General features: G+C 34.7%; 1 protein-coding gene across 2 annotated transcripts in view; it reads left to right on the top strand.

The window, feature by feature from the left end:
* Positions 1–5,905: 5,905 nt before the first annotated feature.
* LOC123524557 (excitatory amino acid transporter 1-like) overlaps positions 5,906–15,283 on the top strand; it is a 39,409-nt gene continuing 30,031 nt past the window's right edge. Inside the window, exon 1 of one of the 2 annotated variants that reach the window (XM_045302839.2) lies at positions 5,906–6,063. The gene's annotated coding sequence lies outside the window, so the exon portion shown is untranslated. Of the gene's footprint in view, positions 6,138–15,283 lie in introns of both variants that reach the window. The other variant, XM_053538722.1, reaches the window with a different exon arrangement.

Genomic DNA, 15,283 nt, shown 5'->3' with positions numbered 1-15,283 from the left:
TTTTTCGATTACGCGGTCCGGAATAATAACGGTAAAACAGGTTTTATCGCTGTTTTAATGCGTCAAATTGATATTGATCGGATTTCATGCGTCCGTAATACATGTTGCTGATGATCCAAACTCAAAAAGTCAGGAATTATGGTGTTGTTCATTATTTGTTTTAAATCTGGAGTGTCTTTGTTAGTGCCACACATGGCCTTCGATGTGCCGGTAGGTAATGAAATAGGCACATTCTACTTTTGTTCAATACAGTGAAAAGAACGAAGCCCGACTTCAAGTCTTGTAAGACGTGCACGGGGATGCAGTTAAAAATATTTGGAAATATTGTTCAGATATAAAGTTTTCAAACCATTTGTTATCAGTTGTTTAATTCAGCATGTTAGATCTAGAGCCCAAAGCTGAGGCCAACTACTATCTTAAAAAAATATTTGTTCACAGATCCTGACCGACCTATCACATTGTCTCGGCCCAAATCTTTTTGAACGTAACTTCTTTAGTACAGCAGTCACATATTCTTTCAAAACGCATTTAATCAATTTAAAAATTGTTTAGCTTTTCAAATAAGTAGTGTTGATATGAAAATAATTCCAAACAAAATCTGTCCTTTTGTAACCCCAGTTTTGCCTGTTTGTACAGAATACCAGTCGTTTCACCCCCTGGATGTTTCACCCCTAGTTGTTTCACCTCCCAAAACCCTAGTTGTTTCACCCCCCATTTGAATATGAAAAGTATGATTGATTTAAGCTGAAGTTTCAGTTTAAATTATCTAAAAAGAGGTTTAATCCTGGCTATAAACATGCAATTTAAATTATGATATATAATAATGTTAGTTGATCAGTTGATGTATGGTGAATAAGCCTTTGTAGATAATACAGCAACTTTTTTGTTGTTGTTTTTAATGTGTCAATAAATTATAAATTTAGATATTTAGTGTTTTCAAAACACTAATCTATAATTAAAATCAGCAACACAAATATAATTAATGACATAGTTTAATCATAAAAGATATATTTGATTGATGTAAACAAATATTTATGTGATATTAAGTATAAAAGTTTTTTTTTCAAATGTGCTTACATAATTTTATGTCATTGATGATGACTAAGTTCACTTTGATTATATGTGTATAAATGAAAGTGGTGATACTTGTTAAGATATTTATGTGATTTTTTTTCAAAATTAAATGCTTATTTTTGAAGGAAAATAGTTTAATAATGTATAATATAATAAAATATATGAAAGTACAAGTGTTTCCTTGTTTAATTCAATAATGAATGAAGAATGACCCTTTCTGTCTTTAGTTATACTTTGTCTGGAATGTAGAATGTGTATCAAGTGTCAGCTGCCAATCAGTGACACATTAATTTCACGGGAATTTCAAAAATGAACTGACATAGAATTTCACAGGAATTTCATTGGAATTCACACCTCCCTGAGTAGCCTCTCCCCAACCCAACCAGCAAAACCTTGCCAGTTTATCTTTAACATCCATTAAAATTAGGTATTTTTGGCTTTTTCTTATAAATTCTATATTCTGAAATAAATATCAAGGAGTAAATGCGAGAGTTCTAAGTGCAATTAAATAAAGAAACACTTAGAACTTTTTCGCATTTACCTCTCGATAATTATTATGCAGTCTTTACATTCATTGAAATAAGTCTTGTTGTGTAATGATGTTTTTTTTTGTTTTTTTTAGAAATTAGTATGTAGTCATTTTGTTCTGATAATACTAATTATTTTTTCACTGATTTTTTTTCCATTTGACTCAAAGTTATCTACACATTTTGCCTAAAATAAACATTCAAGCAAATTAATTTATTGAATAATTTACAAATTTAACTATAATCTGCAACAATTTTTTTTTTTAAATACTACAGAATTATTATTATAAACTTAATAAAGATTATTCTGTAATTCAAGAGGTATGATAAGTTTTCTAAGTTTCTAAATTATGTAGTCTTTTTATTGAAATAAATAACAATTTTTTACTGATTCTTTTTTCAGTTTGACTCAAAGTTATCTACACATTTTGCCTAAAATAAACTTTCAAGCAATTTTATTGAATAAACAATTTTACAAGAAGGATTATCATAATTTACCTTTTTATATATTTTTTTTAGAGTTTTTCTAAAAAAATACCTAAATTATTTTGATTTATTCAGAAATAAAAAATGTATGTACAAAAATTAACATATTTAATTCAATAGACCTATTAACTGCAATTTTTTTTATAAGACTGCAGAATTATTCTTAAAAACTTAATCAACATCATTTTTTATTTCCAAATAAAGTTGCTGAATATGTTGATTAAGTATGTGCTAAAGTTCTGCTGTTATGCTTCTTTGATCTGAGACTGCTCAACACCTACCATTAACCAAAGATCAGTCAAGTATAACAAAAGATCATTTAACACCTATTTAATCACTATAAATAATCAGGGGGTGAAACGTCAAGAATTTATTTGCAAAAGCATTCATGTAGTCTTTAAAACATATAGAAAAGCTATATACTGTGTTACCCACACTGTAAATGTTTGATTTCTGTGTTATTTCTAAAGAAATGTTAACTTTATATATAATCATAACCGCCTCCTCAAGGGTTCAAGGTAGGAAAAAAAAATAAAAAAAGCCCGCTCGCTCCATGTAAAATCTACCCGCCTCAGAAAAAATCAAAATTGAGAAAAAAAAAAAATAAAATAAAAATTTTGCTCGCCCGCTCCTATTTTTTTTGAAAATTTTCCGAAGAACTATTAATCAATTTGGTATGGCCTTAACAATTTGGTGTTGGTATTAAATTCGAAACTGGGTTACAATTTTTACTTCAATTCTCAAAAAAACAACAACAACGATTATATTTTACAATAACTACGATATATAGGGATAATACACGTTTTTTTTTGTGTATTAACGTCGGTAGAAGCCCGCGAGTTGTCTCAGGCATACTCTTCGAATCCGCTACTGCTACATTGACCGTAACTTTATCAGATCTAGTGGTTCCAACATTATTTGAATTGTGAATTTTACGCGGAACAATATGGACAAAATCACACACATTTCCAGTCTTGTATGATTTCAAGAAATTTCTTCCTGTTATATACCGACTTAAATGAAAGCGACATGGGCACCTGAAGTACAAATGTGTCCGCTTCTTAACTCATGTGTTCATTTAGCTACATTTTATGCCATTTGTTGAAAATAATCCTGTAAATTCCGGCAGAGGAAGGATTTTTTTTCACGTTTTGGGAGTATCGCATCATATACAGTGCTAATTATGATCAAGAAATTCTTGAAGAACTACAAATTTAGAGGGTTTTTTTTTCTAAACGGATCACGCATATTTTCATAGAATTATTCGGGTTTGTTTATAAAATATTGACCAAAAGCCTAACATAACGCAGTTCCGGGTGGGTCGCTTCGCAACACAGTCATTCTGTTTCTTACTTGCCGAGCTTTATTTTTCATAAAAAGTCATTATGACCTCACACAAAACAGTGACTGATAATATTTCACAGTGAAGTTTTGTTTTTGATTTGCATGCAAACTGTTTGTTGTTTTTGTTTTGTAAAAAGTTACATTTTGTACAGGTGACATGACATTTTCAGTAGACAAAATGTAAATTCAGGTATCACGGAGGGGCACCTGAGTCTTCTTCCACCATCAAAGCTGGAAAGTCGCTATAATTATGTCGGTGGGACGTTAAGTTTAACAACTACAACAAAAAAACCCCGCCCCCACCAGACGTCCTTGCTTGTTATCTAAAGAATACGGCATGCAAGAAAAGGAATTTATCACTGGTTGTAAGTATGGAACTATCTGGCACAACTCTGAAGAGCCTCGTTTCCATCTAAAAGTAAAATAGTATTCTATAATGTAGCATAGGTAAATGAAACATACCAAGAATAAATGACAATTTGTTCGTTCGTTTATTGTTATAAACGAACGAACAAATTGTCATTTATTCTTGGTATGGTTTTTCATTACTATCTTATATTAACGAACATTTTGACACACGAAACTGTTCCAAATAATGCCATCTTTTAATGCAAATTGGATGGAACACTCGATTTTAGTGCAAAAACACCAAAACAACATCAAAAACAACAACAAAACAACTACAGACCATTGTTTAAGAGGAGTAAGATATAGAAAATGTAACTTAAAGTATGTTCACATGAAATTATGTGTGCATTAACGGTAAATATGGTGGTGTAGACCTATATCTTGGACGACATTTTTATGGAAAAAAAACAAGGCTCGGCACTGTATTGACTTGATTGCGTTGCGTATCGACCCACTTGGAATTGCGTTGCGTAAGGATTTTGGCCGAGTTTTTAGTAACAAACCCGAATAATTCTACGAAAATATACATGGTTTGTCTTAAGAAGTTACCTTTTAATTATGAAGTGTTTCAATATTCACTTGATCGCGAAAAGCACCGTAAATGACGCGATATTCTCAAAATATGACAAAATCTCATTCCCCGCAAAGCTGTACAGAATTGTTTGAATAAACCGCATAAATCCCAGCTAAATGAACACATATGCTAAGAAACGGACACATTTACGCCCCATGTGCAACCATCGTTTTCATTTAAAGTCAGTGCGTAAGGGGTAAAAATCCTATAAATTGTACTTACAAGACCGGGAAATATGTGATTTCACCCATATTTCTCCTTTTTTTCTGCATTTAAGTCCGCCACCCAAACAACGTTGAGACCGCTTGATCTGATAAAGCTATTATCAATCGAATACCATTGCGTGCCAAAGTGTGCCATAATTATAAAGTCCGTATTATGTGCTCTCTGTTACACTATTGTATTCTTTGTAACTTGATACAGGGACGTTTATAAACTCTTTTTATTTTCTTCCGTCTTTTTATGTGAAAATACAAATCGAAAAAGTCAGATCTTAATAAATATATTAGATACGTATGTGCGCTCTGAACATACACCGTATTTTACATTCCTTAAGGTATAATTATTGTTCGGCCCGGGTGAAACAAAATGAGCCGCACCATGAGAAAAACCAACTTAGTAGCTTTGCGACTAGCATGGATCCGCGCAGTCTGGTCAGGATCTATGCTGTTCGCTTTCAAAGCCTATTGCAATTAGAGAAACGTCTAGCAAACAGCATATCCTTACCAGATTGCGCGGATGCACAGGCTGGTCTGGATCCATGCTGGTCGCAAAGCCACTGTGTTGGTTTTCTCATGGTGCGGCTCAAATTTGTTTGCAAACACCAGTTCTTAAAGATTATACAAAGAATTACATGCTCTCTGCAAGTAATTTTCAGAGAATCTGAACTGCTTAAAATTATAAAAGATATGAAAATTTTATTACTTAATACTTTCCCTTATATATAATAGGTAAATTGTCGTACGCACAATGAAAAAGAAGTATGTAAATGTTTATCATGAAAAGGGTGCTATATAAATATGGTATAATATGACATATATAACTTTGCTCAACAGTATTAAGAACCATGAAGACTTTGCAATGTTTAAAGTGCCGGATGAGAAAAAGCATGAGCGGAGACATCGATTAAAAAATTCAGATATTTGAGGTTGATTTTTCAGTTTCATAGGTACCTGGGACCCGTTTCACGAATCCTACTTGGGACAAAGTTAGAACTTAGATACTAAGATGTAAAGGTGTTTCACGAATATCATTTTAAGTATATTAAGAATGACTTTTCTACTATTCTTAGAACATAGATAAGATAGAATTGTCTTAAAATTGAATTATTTTCATCTTTTGAAAACGATACGATTTATATCCTATGACATAAGTGTGTTTTAAGAGTTTATAGTTGGGTTAGAACTTTAAATGAAACTTACGAAAATTTGTTAAACGGGCCCAGAGCTTTTTTTATACAAAAGTACTGTTTACACCTTAAAATATAAAATACCTTAATCTTTATTTAGGACTAAAATCTTAAATTTCTCAAATAAGTTGAAATTGAATTGACAGTTGTAAAAGCTTTTTGTTGGGGAATGTCTGGTGGACCGTAAAGATATTTAACTTGTCAGACTGACGTTGCACAATATCGGGTGGATTTTTGCGAAGGTAAAAGTTTTGTGATTTTTTCCGGATTTTTATTATTTTCTCTGTACAACTCTATTTAAGGATTACCAAATAAGGTATGCGTTAACTGAAAATTAAATAATTTGTTTTCTTTTTCAAACTATATTACATGGTATCAGATAATTTTCAAGTCTGAAAATATATACTTAAGATCTTTTCTTTGTTTTCTAAACTCCAACAGTTTTCTTCTATCTTACTACAGAAATCTTTACACTTAATCTGTAATGTCCTTGCATAAACCTTATTGTTAGTTGTCAGGGACTATATACGACCTGTTTCCATATTTGGCCGGATCTTTTCTACGGCATACGTGCCATTTCATTATTTCGTTCTGTCGCAGCGACACAACGACAGACTTCGTTCCGGCGCCTCGCCGAAGTCGCCCCGCAAAACGTCGCCCCACGTTAAACCTCGCCGAACGTCGCCCTGCAAATCGTTGCCCCGCATACTTTTATTATGGCCTGTGTTTTGCATGATACTAGCCGTGCTATTGAGGAAATAAAGAAATATTTCTCTACGATTGTTATTGCTCGGATAAGATATGTCATGGCCCTTGCTCAGCCCCCTCATCCAAGTGTGTTATTGACCTTTCAGACAGAGATCTGGTGTATCTCTATCTCAGTAGGCAAGAATAAAGTGTTCTTCCAATGTTTGACAAATTTATAATCTTGTCAAAAACTTGGACGGGAACGCACGTACGCACGCATATTACCCCACATCTGTATTAAAATTTTCATGAAAAAATGTTTATAATTGAAGGTCAAAGACTGTGTGTGTGTGGGTGTGGTGGTGGTGTGGGGGTGGGGGTTGGGGGGGGGGGGGGGGGGGGGGGGGGGGGGGGTAGGGGAAGCGGGAGTGGTCGTAACACTTCGTTAGAGACTAACGAATATTCTATAAATGTTAAAGTCTTACTACTCCAATTTCATTTATACGATCATGTCATTCTGGAAGGCGAAAAGAAGTTGTGTGGCGGGGCGACGTTCAGCTATGCGACGTTTGCCTGGGCGGAGTTCGGTCGGACGACCTTTGTCGGGGCGACGTTCGGCGGGGCGCCATGAAGATGTTCGGTTGGACGCAGTTTGGTGGTATGACGTTAGGTGTTATGTCGCTGTTACAAAAAGAAATGGCACAAATCAGTTTACATTGATGTGAGTTCCCGTTCTGTTGCTTTGTTGAACGAAGATGCTGTCATGGTTTTCGAGTCTTTTGCGTAAAATCTATCAGTATTTGAGAAGAGTGGCGCTCTTCTTACCCTAAGGTTATTAGTTCGAATGCCGTCTGGATCTGTGCTAATCTCGAGTACATTAGTGAAATGTTAGAGTTGCCGCTTTTCATATTCAGACATAGACCTTTCAAAACTTACACGGAAGTTATGATTATAACACGGCAATACATCGATTTTAAAGGTAAAGAAGTGTCTTCTATGCCTATGGCACGCCGATTGTCCAATAATGACGTGAACCCAGGCTGACGGTTGAAAAACTAGGATTTACGATCGATAAACTAGGTTTTTTTTTAACGTAAAACCAGGTCTTTCAAATACTAACTAATATTTTCGAGCGAAAACTAATATAACGGGCTTAAACCATAGTTTACACTTGTGAACCAAGGTTTACTTTCGATAAACTAGGTTTCTCCACTGAACTATGAATTTCGGTCGTTATCCTAAGTTCATGAGCGTTAACCTATATTTACGGGCATAAACCTGGATTCACGAGCGTAAATCATAGTTTACGACCGTAAACATAGGTTCACGCTCGTGAACTAAGGATAACGAAAGAAAATCATAGTTTTGTTTGAGAAACCTAGTTTATCGAACGTCAACCTAGGTTCACGTTTGTAAACTATGGTTCACGCTCGTAAACCCAAGTTCACGGTCGTAAAAAGGTTCACGCTCGTAAACATAGGTTCATATCCGTAAACTATGGTTCACGGCAAGTCAATTAGCAAATAATTACGTTCTTGGTCGAAAAACTAGGATTATCGAATACTAACCTATATTTTCGATTACATAGGATTACGGGCGTAAATCTTAGTTTACGCTCTTGAACCCATGTTAACGTTCGATAAACTAGGTTTTCCGATTGAGCAAGAACATACGGGCGTGAATATGTGTTTACGACGCAAAATCATAGCTTTGTTTGAGATATCTAGTTTATCGAACGTAAATTATGTTTCACGGTCGTAAACATAGTTCACGTCCGTAAACATAGGTTCACGGCCGTAAACCCATGTTCACGCCCGGACTTCATAATTGATTTTATATTCCTAAAACATGATTTACGTTTGATAAACTAGGTTTCTCGATTGAACTACGAATTTCGGGCGTTATCCTATGTTTACGGTCGTTATCCTAAATATACTCCCGTGAACTAAGTTGACGCTCGTTAACCATACTTTACGAAAGTGAACCTATGTTTACGACCATGAACTTGGGTTTACAAGCGTGAACTTCCGTTTACGACCGTGATCTATGCTTCACGGCGTTATCCTAAGTTATCACTTAAAAATATAAGTTAGTATTCGAAAAACCTTGTTTTACGTTCGAAAAACCTGGTTTATCGATAGTCAATCTAAGTTTATCGACCGTGAACCTAGGTTCACGTAATTATCATATTAATATGCCAGCCAAGTATTTCATTTAACATAGTTTCATTTGCATATTGATGCTATGAACGTCATATTTAGCTGCATTATAGGCTTAACTATAATGGCGGATAGGTTTTTGAACACTAATTTTACACTTGGCATGGCCATAGAAATCTAAATTAAAGCTTTTTTTGCATACATTTCATTGTGGATGTATTTTTGACATTTTGGTAGAAAAAATTGGGAGGGGAGTTTATTTTGGTGAAGTGAATGTTGATTTTAGTATGAGCAGTACTACCATGTCACAACAATGTGATTACAGTAAACAAATGAGACAAGAGAAATCTCTCTTAGAATATTAATGATCCCAAATGTTTTCTTCATTTTATGTCAGTTTTATCATAATAAAATGAGGTAAAGATTTGTTCTCTGAAATGGCTCTAGCTATGTTTGGTAGCTCTTTAAAAATGTCAGTTTTATACAGCAGATATAGGGAATACTAGTACAGTATTTAGGCGTGTGTAACCCACATTATATGCTATGCAATCCCAATGGCAACTGCCGGTGCCAGGCAGACAGGATAAATGAACCTTTTCACAGTGCACTGGTATGTTTATTTTTGCCCAGATCGTGTCACGAAACTTGAAACTTTTATCTTTAAAACCAAAGTTTGAAAGACTTAAAAGCTAAGTTTCTACTTTAATGCAAAAAATGTGAAATATCAAAATTTAGCATCTGAAAACTTTTACAAAGGAGGAAATTCAAGATGCCCAACGGTATTATAATGACGGGAATCGTAAAACCTGAGAATACAATGTTGCTTTTAACATTGCATTGTATTACACGATAAAAATCAAACCAGAACTTTAAAAGCATGTAACATAACTACAATTTTCACGATTTCGAAGTACATTTTAGCGATAAAATTTGACCTTTGTGCTGAGTTTTAGCCCGTAGTCATCAACATTTAAGGTATCCGATCACAAGCAGATACCATTTCGATGCCTGGTGACCCCATGTTGTTTTTTTTCTGTATTATTTGAAAAAGTTGTGTCTGCTGAGCAAGAATTAGTAAAAAAGATGATTACCATTATAATATGTACGAATCACTACAGTCATGTTTTTGTTTTGTTTTTACAGTTACACTGTAATAACTGATGGATTTCTCCTGAAGTATCATTGAAAACTATAAAAATAAGTAAACTAAGCACTCGACTGGAAACCTTAAAGTCTGAAACTTATACTATAAGAGCCGTGCCATGGGAAAACCAACATAGTGGGTTTGCGACCAGCCTGGATCCAGACCAGCCTGCGTATCTGCGCAGTCTGGTCAAGATCCATGCTGTTCGCTATTAGTTTCTCTAATTCCATTAGGTTTGAAAGCGAACAGCATGGATTCTGACCAGACTGCGCGGATGCGCAGACTGGTCTGGATCCATGCTGGTCGCAAACCCACTATGTTGGTTTTCACATGGCACGGCTCATTTATTAAAATACTGGATTTTGATTTTGCTCTTATCAAATTCGCACAAACAGTAATGAAACTTTGCATGAATATTCATTCAGCACATACAGACAGCTCGGCAAAGTTTCATCAGTGCAGAGATGCTGTAATAGTTGTTGTTCTTGAGTCTAAATTTCAGACTGTAAAACTGATTACGGGCCCTGGTTTTTAGCCATGCAAGAAAGGAGTCATAAAATCAGTACCCGTTGGGACATTGACTCCTAACGGTGGCCCGACATTCAGGCTGGTCCTCCTTTAAAAGGGGCTTTGTGTAATTACCTTTTTCGACTGAAGACCTTGCTACGGCCCAGGTGCCATTCGCCTAAATGTAGTTTATCATTTGGTCAACAAAACATCATTCTGCAATGATTGACCTTTTGAAAACAAATTAGTTTTATTATGTTGTAAAATGTAACCTTATTTACATCATTACCGAGTATCCGTTGAGGTGCCATATGAGAATGTCCGGTCGTGATCCGAGTATGGTTCGAACCCGCGACTTCCGGCGCCTGTGAACCATAGTATACAGACTAAAGCTGACGTAAAGGTTTTTTCTGCTTAAGTGAGTTTAATTATTATGTAAGAAAGTGCGGTCATAGATAAGAGACCCGGCAGTGGGATTCTGAAACTACAAAATACGTCTTATGAAAACAGTTGTTATACAAGGAAAAAACATAATCAAGTTAACAAAATAGCAATACAAAGGACGGGTATTTATCAACTTGTGTATAAGAATTATGTTGAAATTATGTTTGATAATTTTGCATGAACCCGTGTATAACCTTGTATTATATATTATCACGGTTGTGCGTACAAGTATTCAAAAGCATTCATTGAAATATTATTATAATAATGTGAAATGCCTTTACAATAATGATTATGATCGCTGTATTTATGATCTACCATGCGGTAACAAAAATGAGAACGTTTATTGAAGTTATTGGGCTGTGTTGTAATTTATGTGAGGCCTAAATGTTTATTCATTGATACTAGGAAATCAAAATGAAATAAAAGATAACAACATAAAGGAAAGACAAGTTGACGATAACGAGCACAGTTAGCATACTTCAATACCACCTAATTCTATTAGACAGTTCATCTTCCAAACCACTTACAATACAGAACAACATAAGCGTTTTTATTGAGTTAGCTGGACTTAAAATTGCATTAAAAGTGATTTTGAAGACACCTTATTATCACATCATCATGAAAACGTATAAGGTTGAATAAATATATTAGGCAGTTGTAACAGTAACTACGTTCCATGTAATCGTATTTAATACAAGCAAACGTCCATTTTTCGGCGCAGCCTTCTTCTTCTTCTTCTTCACAGTCATAGAAGGTCTGCCCCCAGACATGTGGCATGCCAGGCCCACCCGTGTGTGGACACGCCCTGATGCTTATAAACAGACCCCAAGCTATGGGACAAATAGCCCCTGTGTTCCCAGAGTAGGGTATGAATTCAAAACTATGGGTGAGGTAACCCCGACAGAAACCTAGAGAGTTGAGGGCAGTGGTGCTGGGCCATTGGCACTCTCTTAACGACCCACAGCACCATGCAATATCGTTATGGCGCAGTCTTATTATCTCGTTTTCTTAACCTACAATGACCTATATCATGTGACCGAGTTGGCAAATCAGATTGCTTGATAATATATCATAGGTATTTTTAGCCATACGAAAGGGTAATGTACATTTTGGAAGTGTTCATTTTTGTTCTGTGTCGTTCAGTATATTATAGCGAGTAAGATATGGAACAAAAAATGGCAAAGATGTTCCCGTTTGTGAAGAAAGCACCCAATTTTGCATGAAATTACTTTAAGGTATCCAAAATCCTACAAGAGGAGGAGACACGCTATATCTGCCCTGGAACCTCCTTTTAAATCAATTTAAAAAAGGAGGTAAAAATGTCTTGAAAAAAATATTCTTTCCTTTTAAATTAAAATTTATCTATAAAGTAATGTTTTATATGATCTAAACATGGGTAACATATCACTAGCATAGACAAACAACCATTTGGTATTGACAAATATACAAAGTTTACTAAAAATACTATTATTTCTTAAGATACATACTAAAAAGGGAGGTAATCTTATTTTACTGTATGTTTAATTTCAACAATGCGTGTAAAAAGATGTTTCTTATGAAGAAACCATGAAAGTTTGTATTTTATTATTATAAAGTATACTGGATCAGAAATGGACTACATATACGCTTTGTTGGCTTGAATAGACCAAAACATGAGGCCCCAAAAGGGAACTACCTTTTATTTATTTCAATCAAATATATCTAGAACAATGTCAAAATGTTAATTCATTACCTTAACCTATTATAACCCTTGACACAAAATTTATTCAATTACATTTTATACACATTCAATATACATAACTCGGGAGAAAAATATGAGGTCCTTAAAGGGGAAATTGTTAAAAATCGCATTTTAAGGGCAAATTAATTTATTTCAATCGTTAAAACACGGTTTTTCATCCTTATAAGGCATCTTTCCTATCCACAAATATACTACTTTTTCCAAATGTAGCATAGATATTTCCAGACGAGGCGTTTGTCTGGTATTGATTTTTTGCTGCACTGTAGCCTAACAGTGCACAGAACCATGTGTGACACATTACGGGCATCCTTGGGCGCTTCGTCCTTTTTGTTCTTCTGTGTTCGACCCGAGATAGAATCGCCCTAATGACTTGACCAAGACCCAAGAACATCGTTCTCGGTTCAAAATTTCATACTACCTCCTAATCGGGAGGACCGTGAACAATGCGAGAACAATATTGCGGAATGAGAAGGTACAACTTCAATGTCAAAGAAACATTGTAGCGAAATATCCATAAGATAAATTTATGACCAAACAAGATATTATTTGAATGAGGAAATTACACTACTTTTGTAGAAATGTTGGTTTACCCCCGTCGATAATGTAAACAAGCGCCGTAAACAAGGTTTTAAAACTCCACTTCTGGTTCCCAGTGTTAGAGCATTTTGCTGGAGCTACGTGATCCAACTCGACTCCATTTCATCCGGGCAATAAACGCCCAAGGATGCCCTACAAGTCTAATTCATTATGTTCCAATTTTAGGATTTTTAGTCCATGTTTCAGGGGAGATAAATTTAATTCGTCTTTTTGTGTTTACTTCCGTTCATTATTTTCCCAAAATGGACAATTATTGCGCATAAATTACCAATTTGAAAGGCCAATGCCTCTTCCCAATACCCTTTTGAAAAGCCCTATAAGATATCATATTACTGAACTTAACATAAGTAAAGAAACAGAATTCACGGATATTATGTATAACATATCAAAAAAGTAAAAAATATTCACATGTTTAGGTCCAAGAGGTAACTTATATATCTGTATGTATTAGGGCAATAGATTTATATCAAAAAGAGAGACCCTTCAATGGATTATTTTTGTATGTTACATAACAGTATATGACATAATCAGGTTTTCAAATCAAATGACACACCAAAAGACCCATTAAATAAACAAAACTGATATGTACACCCTTTTAATAGATATCTTAGAATTGCAATAGGTTTCCCAGTACTTCTCTAATACATCTGTTTGACAAATTTATATTTCTTATACATGAATGTGTTATTCCACTGGCATTTAATTGGTTCTATGAAGTGTACATAGTAATGAAAGTCAAGTGTCATTACTGGTCAATCCAGATTCAACAGTATTAAGCAATACAAAAGGTCACAATTAAGGTACGCAGACACTAAATAGAAAACTGGCGCGGAAAAAAAATCATGGAAGTTGCAAATGGCGCAATCAAAGAGTCCTCCTTTGCTCTGTAGAGCTTTTTTCCTTCCTTTTTACATTTCTTCCCCTGAAATCACATAACAGATCTATCCTTGACATAAGGAAGCATTTTGCAATAATATGATAGCATGACATTTATTATGGCAATGTAGGTCATACAATTTGGGGTATCATTTTTAGTTGATATTGTAGTTTTTTTTGTTTTTCTGAAGTACATGCCCCCCAATTTTCTTTTGATGTTTTTTTCAGCACTGACAATATTCTTCATACCTTAATGTCTCTCCCCAAACATGGCTTCATATATAAATGTTAGGAGTGTGAACATCAAGTGATTTAGATGTTTTCATGCTGTCTATTTCCTTTAGGAACTAGAATTTTATCTGGCACCATTTAATGACTTACAGCTTGATACCTTTTTTTATAATCTGACCATGTTAACTGTATTGTTCCAAAAGTCTGAAGTCACAACATGTGGTGCACTAACTGGTATGCGACATGGTACACATTTGTTTGCCGCATGTTCATAAAAGCAAATCCATTAAGAGCAAGCAAAACTGATACACAGTAGTAAAACAGTTTGCTAGTTGTTTAGCTCTAGCTTCATTTGGCCGTTCAAAACAGTTTGGTACATGCTGACTAATTCCGTAGTAAGGAAAAGACACATCAAAGAAAGTAGACCTAAAGCTAGCACTCTTTATAATGCAATATGTCTCAATACGTTTGCAAGGCATAGGATATCTTTACTTATGGTTATACCATGTTAAAAGATTCAAGAAGCGCACACGACAACTTGAAGGAAAGGTTGCTCTATTATGCAAAGAAATATCAAAATGAGGCCAGAGATTATATTTTCTTAAGCAATTAGACGGATTGAAAGCAACCCCCTAAGAGATGTTCACGTATGAAGCAAATAACATTGTATCAAACAGATTGTAAACAGGCATTGATAGCATACATTGACATTGCTAATCATGTCAACTGGAAATGGTCAAAAGAACTGGTACTTGGCTTTAATCATGTAATACGCTTCATAATTAGCTGCTATAAGTTGGAGGAAACTCATCAATGTATCTACAAAAATACATACAAAGGCAGATATAAATGTATCAAGTCAATCATGTGTACTTCATGTGCTAGAGAGTGAAATACTGGCAAATCTATTACAGTGTTAGTTAAATATTGAAAGGGTTGTAACGCCGAAAATTAAAAGTTGTTTGTTTATGGTAACCCGATCGTAACTTTTCTTTCAACTTTTGTAAGTTCATGAAAAATGCTTGCGGCATTACCCTAAACAAGCAATTATTCTAGGACTTATAAGTGCACTACTG

Source organism: Mercenaria mercenaria, chromosome 3 (genome assembly GCF_021730395.1).
Source record: "Mercenaria mercenaria strain notata chromosome 3, MADL_Memer_1, whole genome shotgun sequence".
In the NCBI taxonomy this organism is placed as follows: Eukaryota; Metazoa; Mollusca; class Bivalvia; order Venerida; family Veneridae; genus Mercenaria; species Mercenaria mercenaria.
The sequence above is the reverse complement of the archived record's forward strand: the minus strand, read 5'-3'. Positions and strand labels throughout refer to the sequence as shown.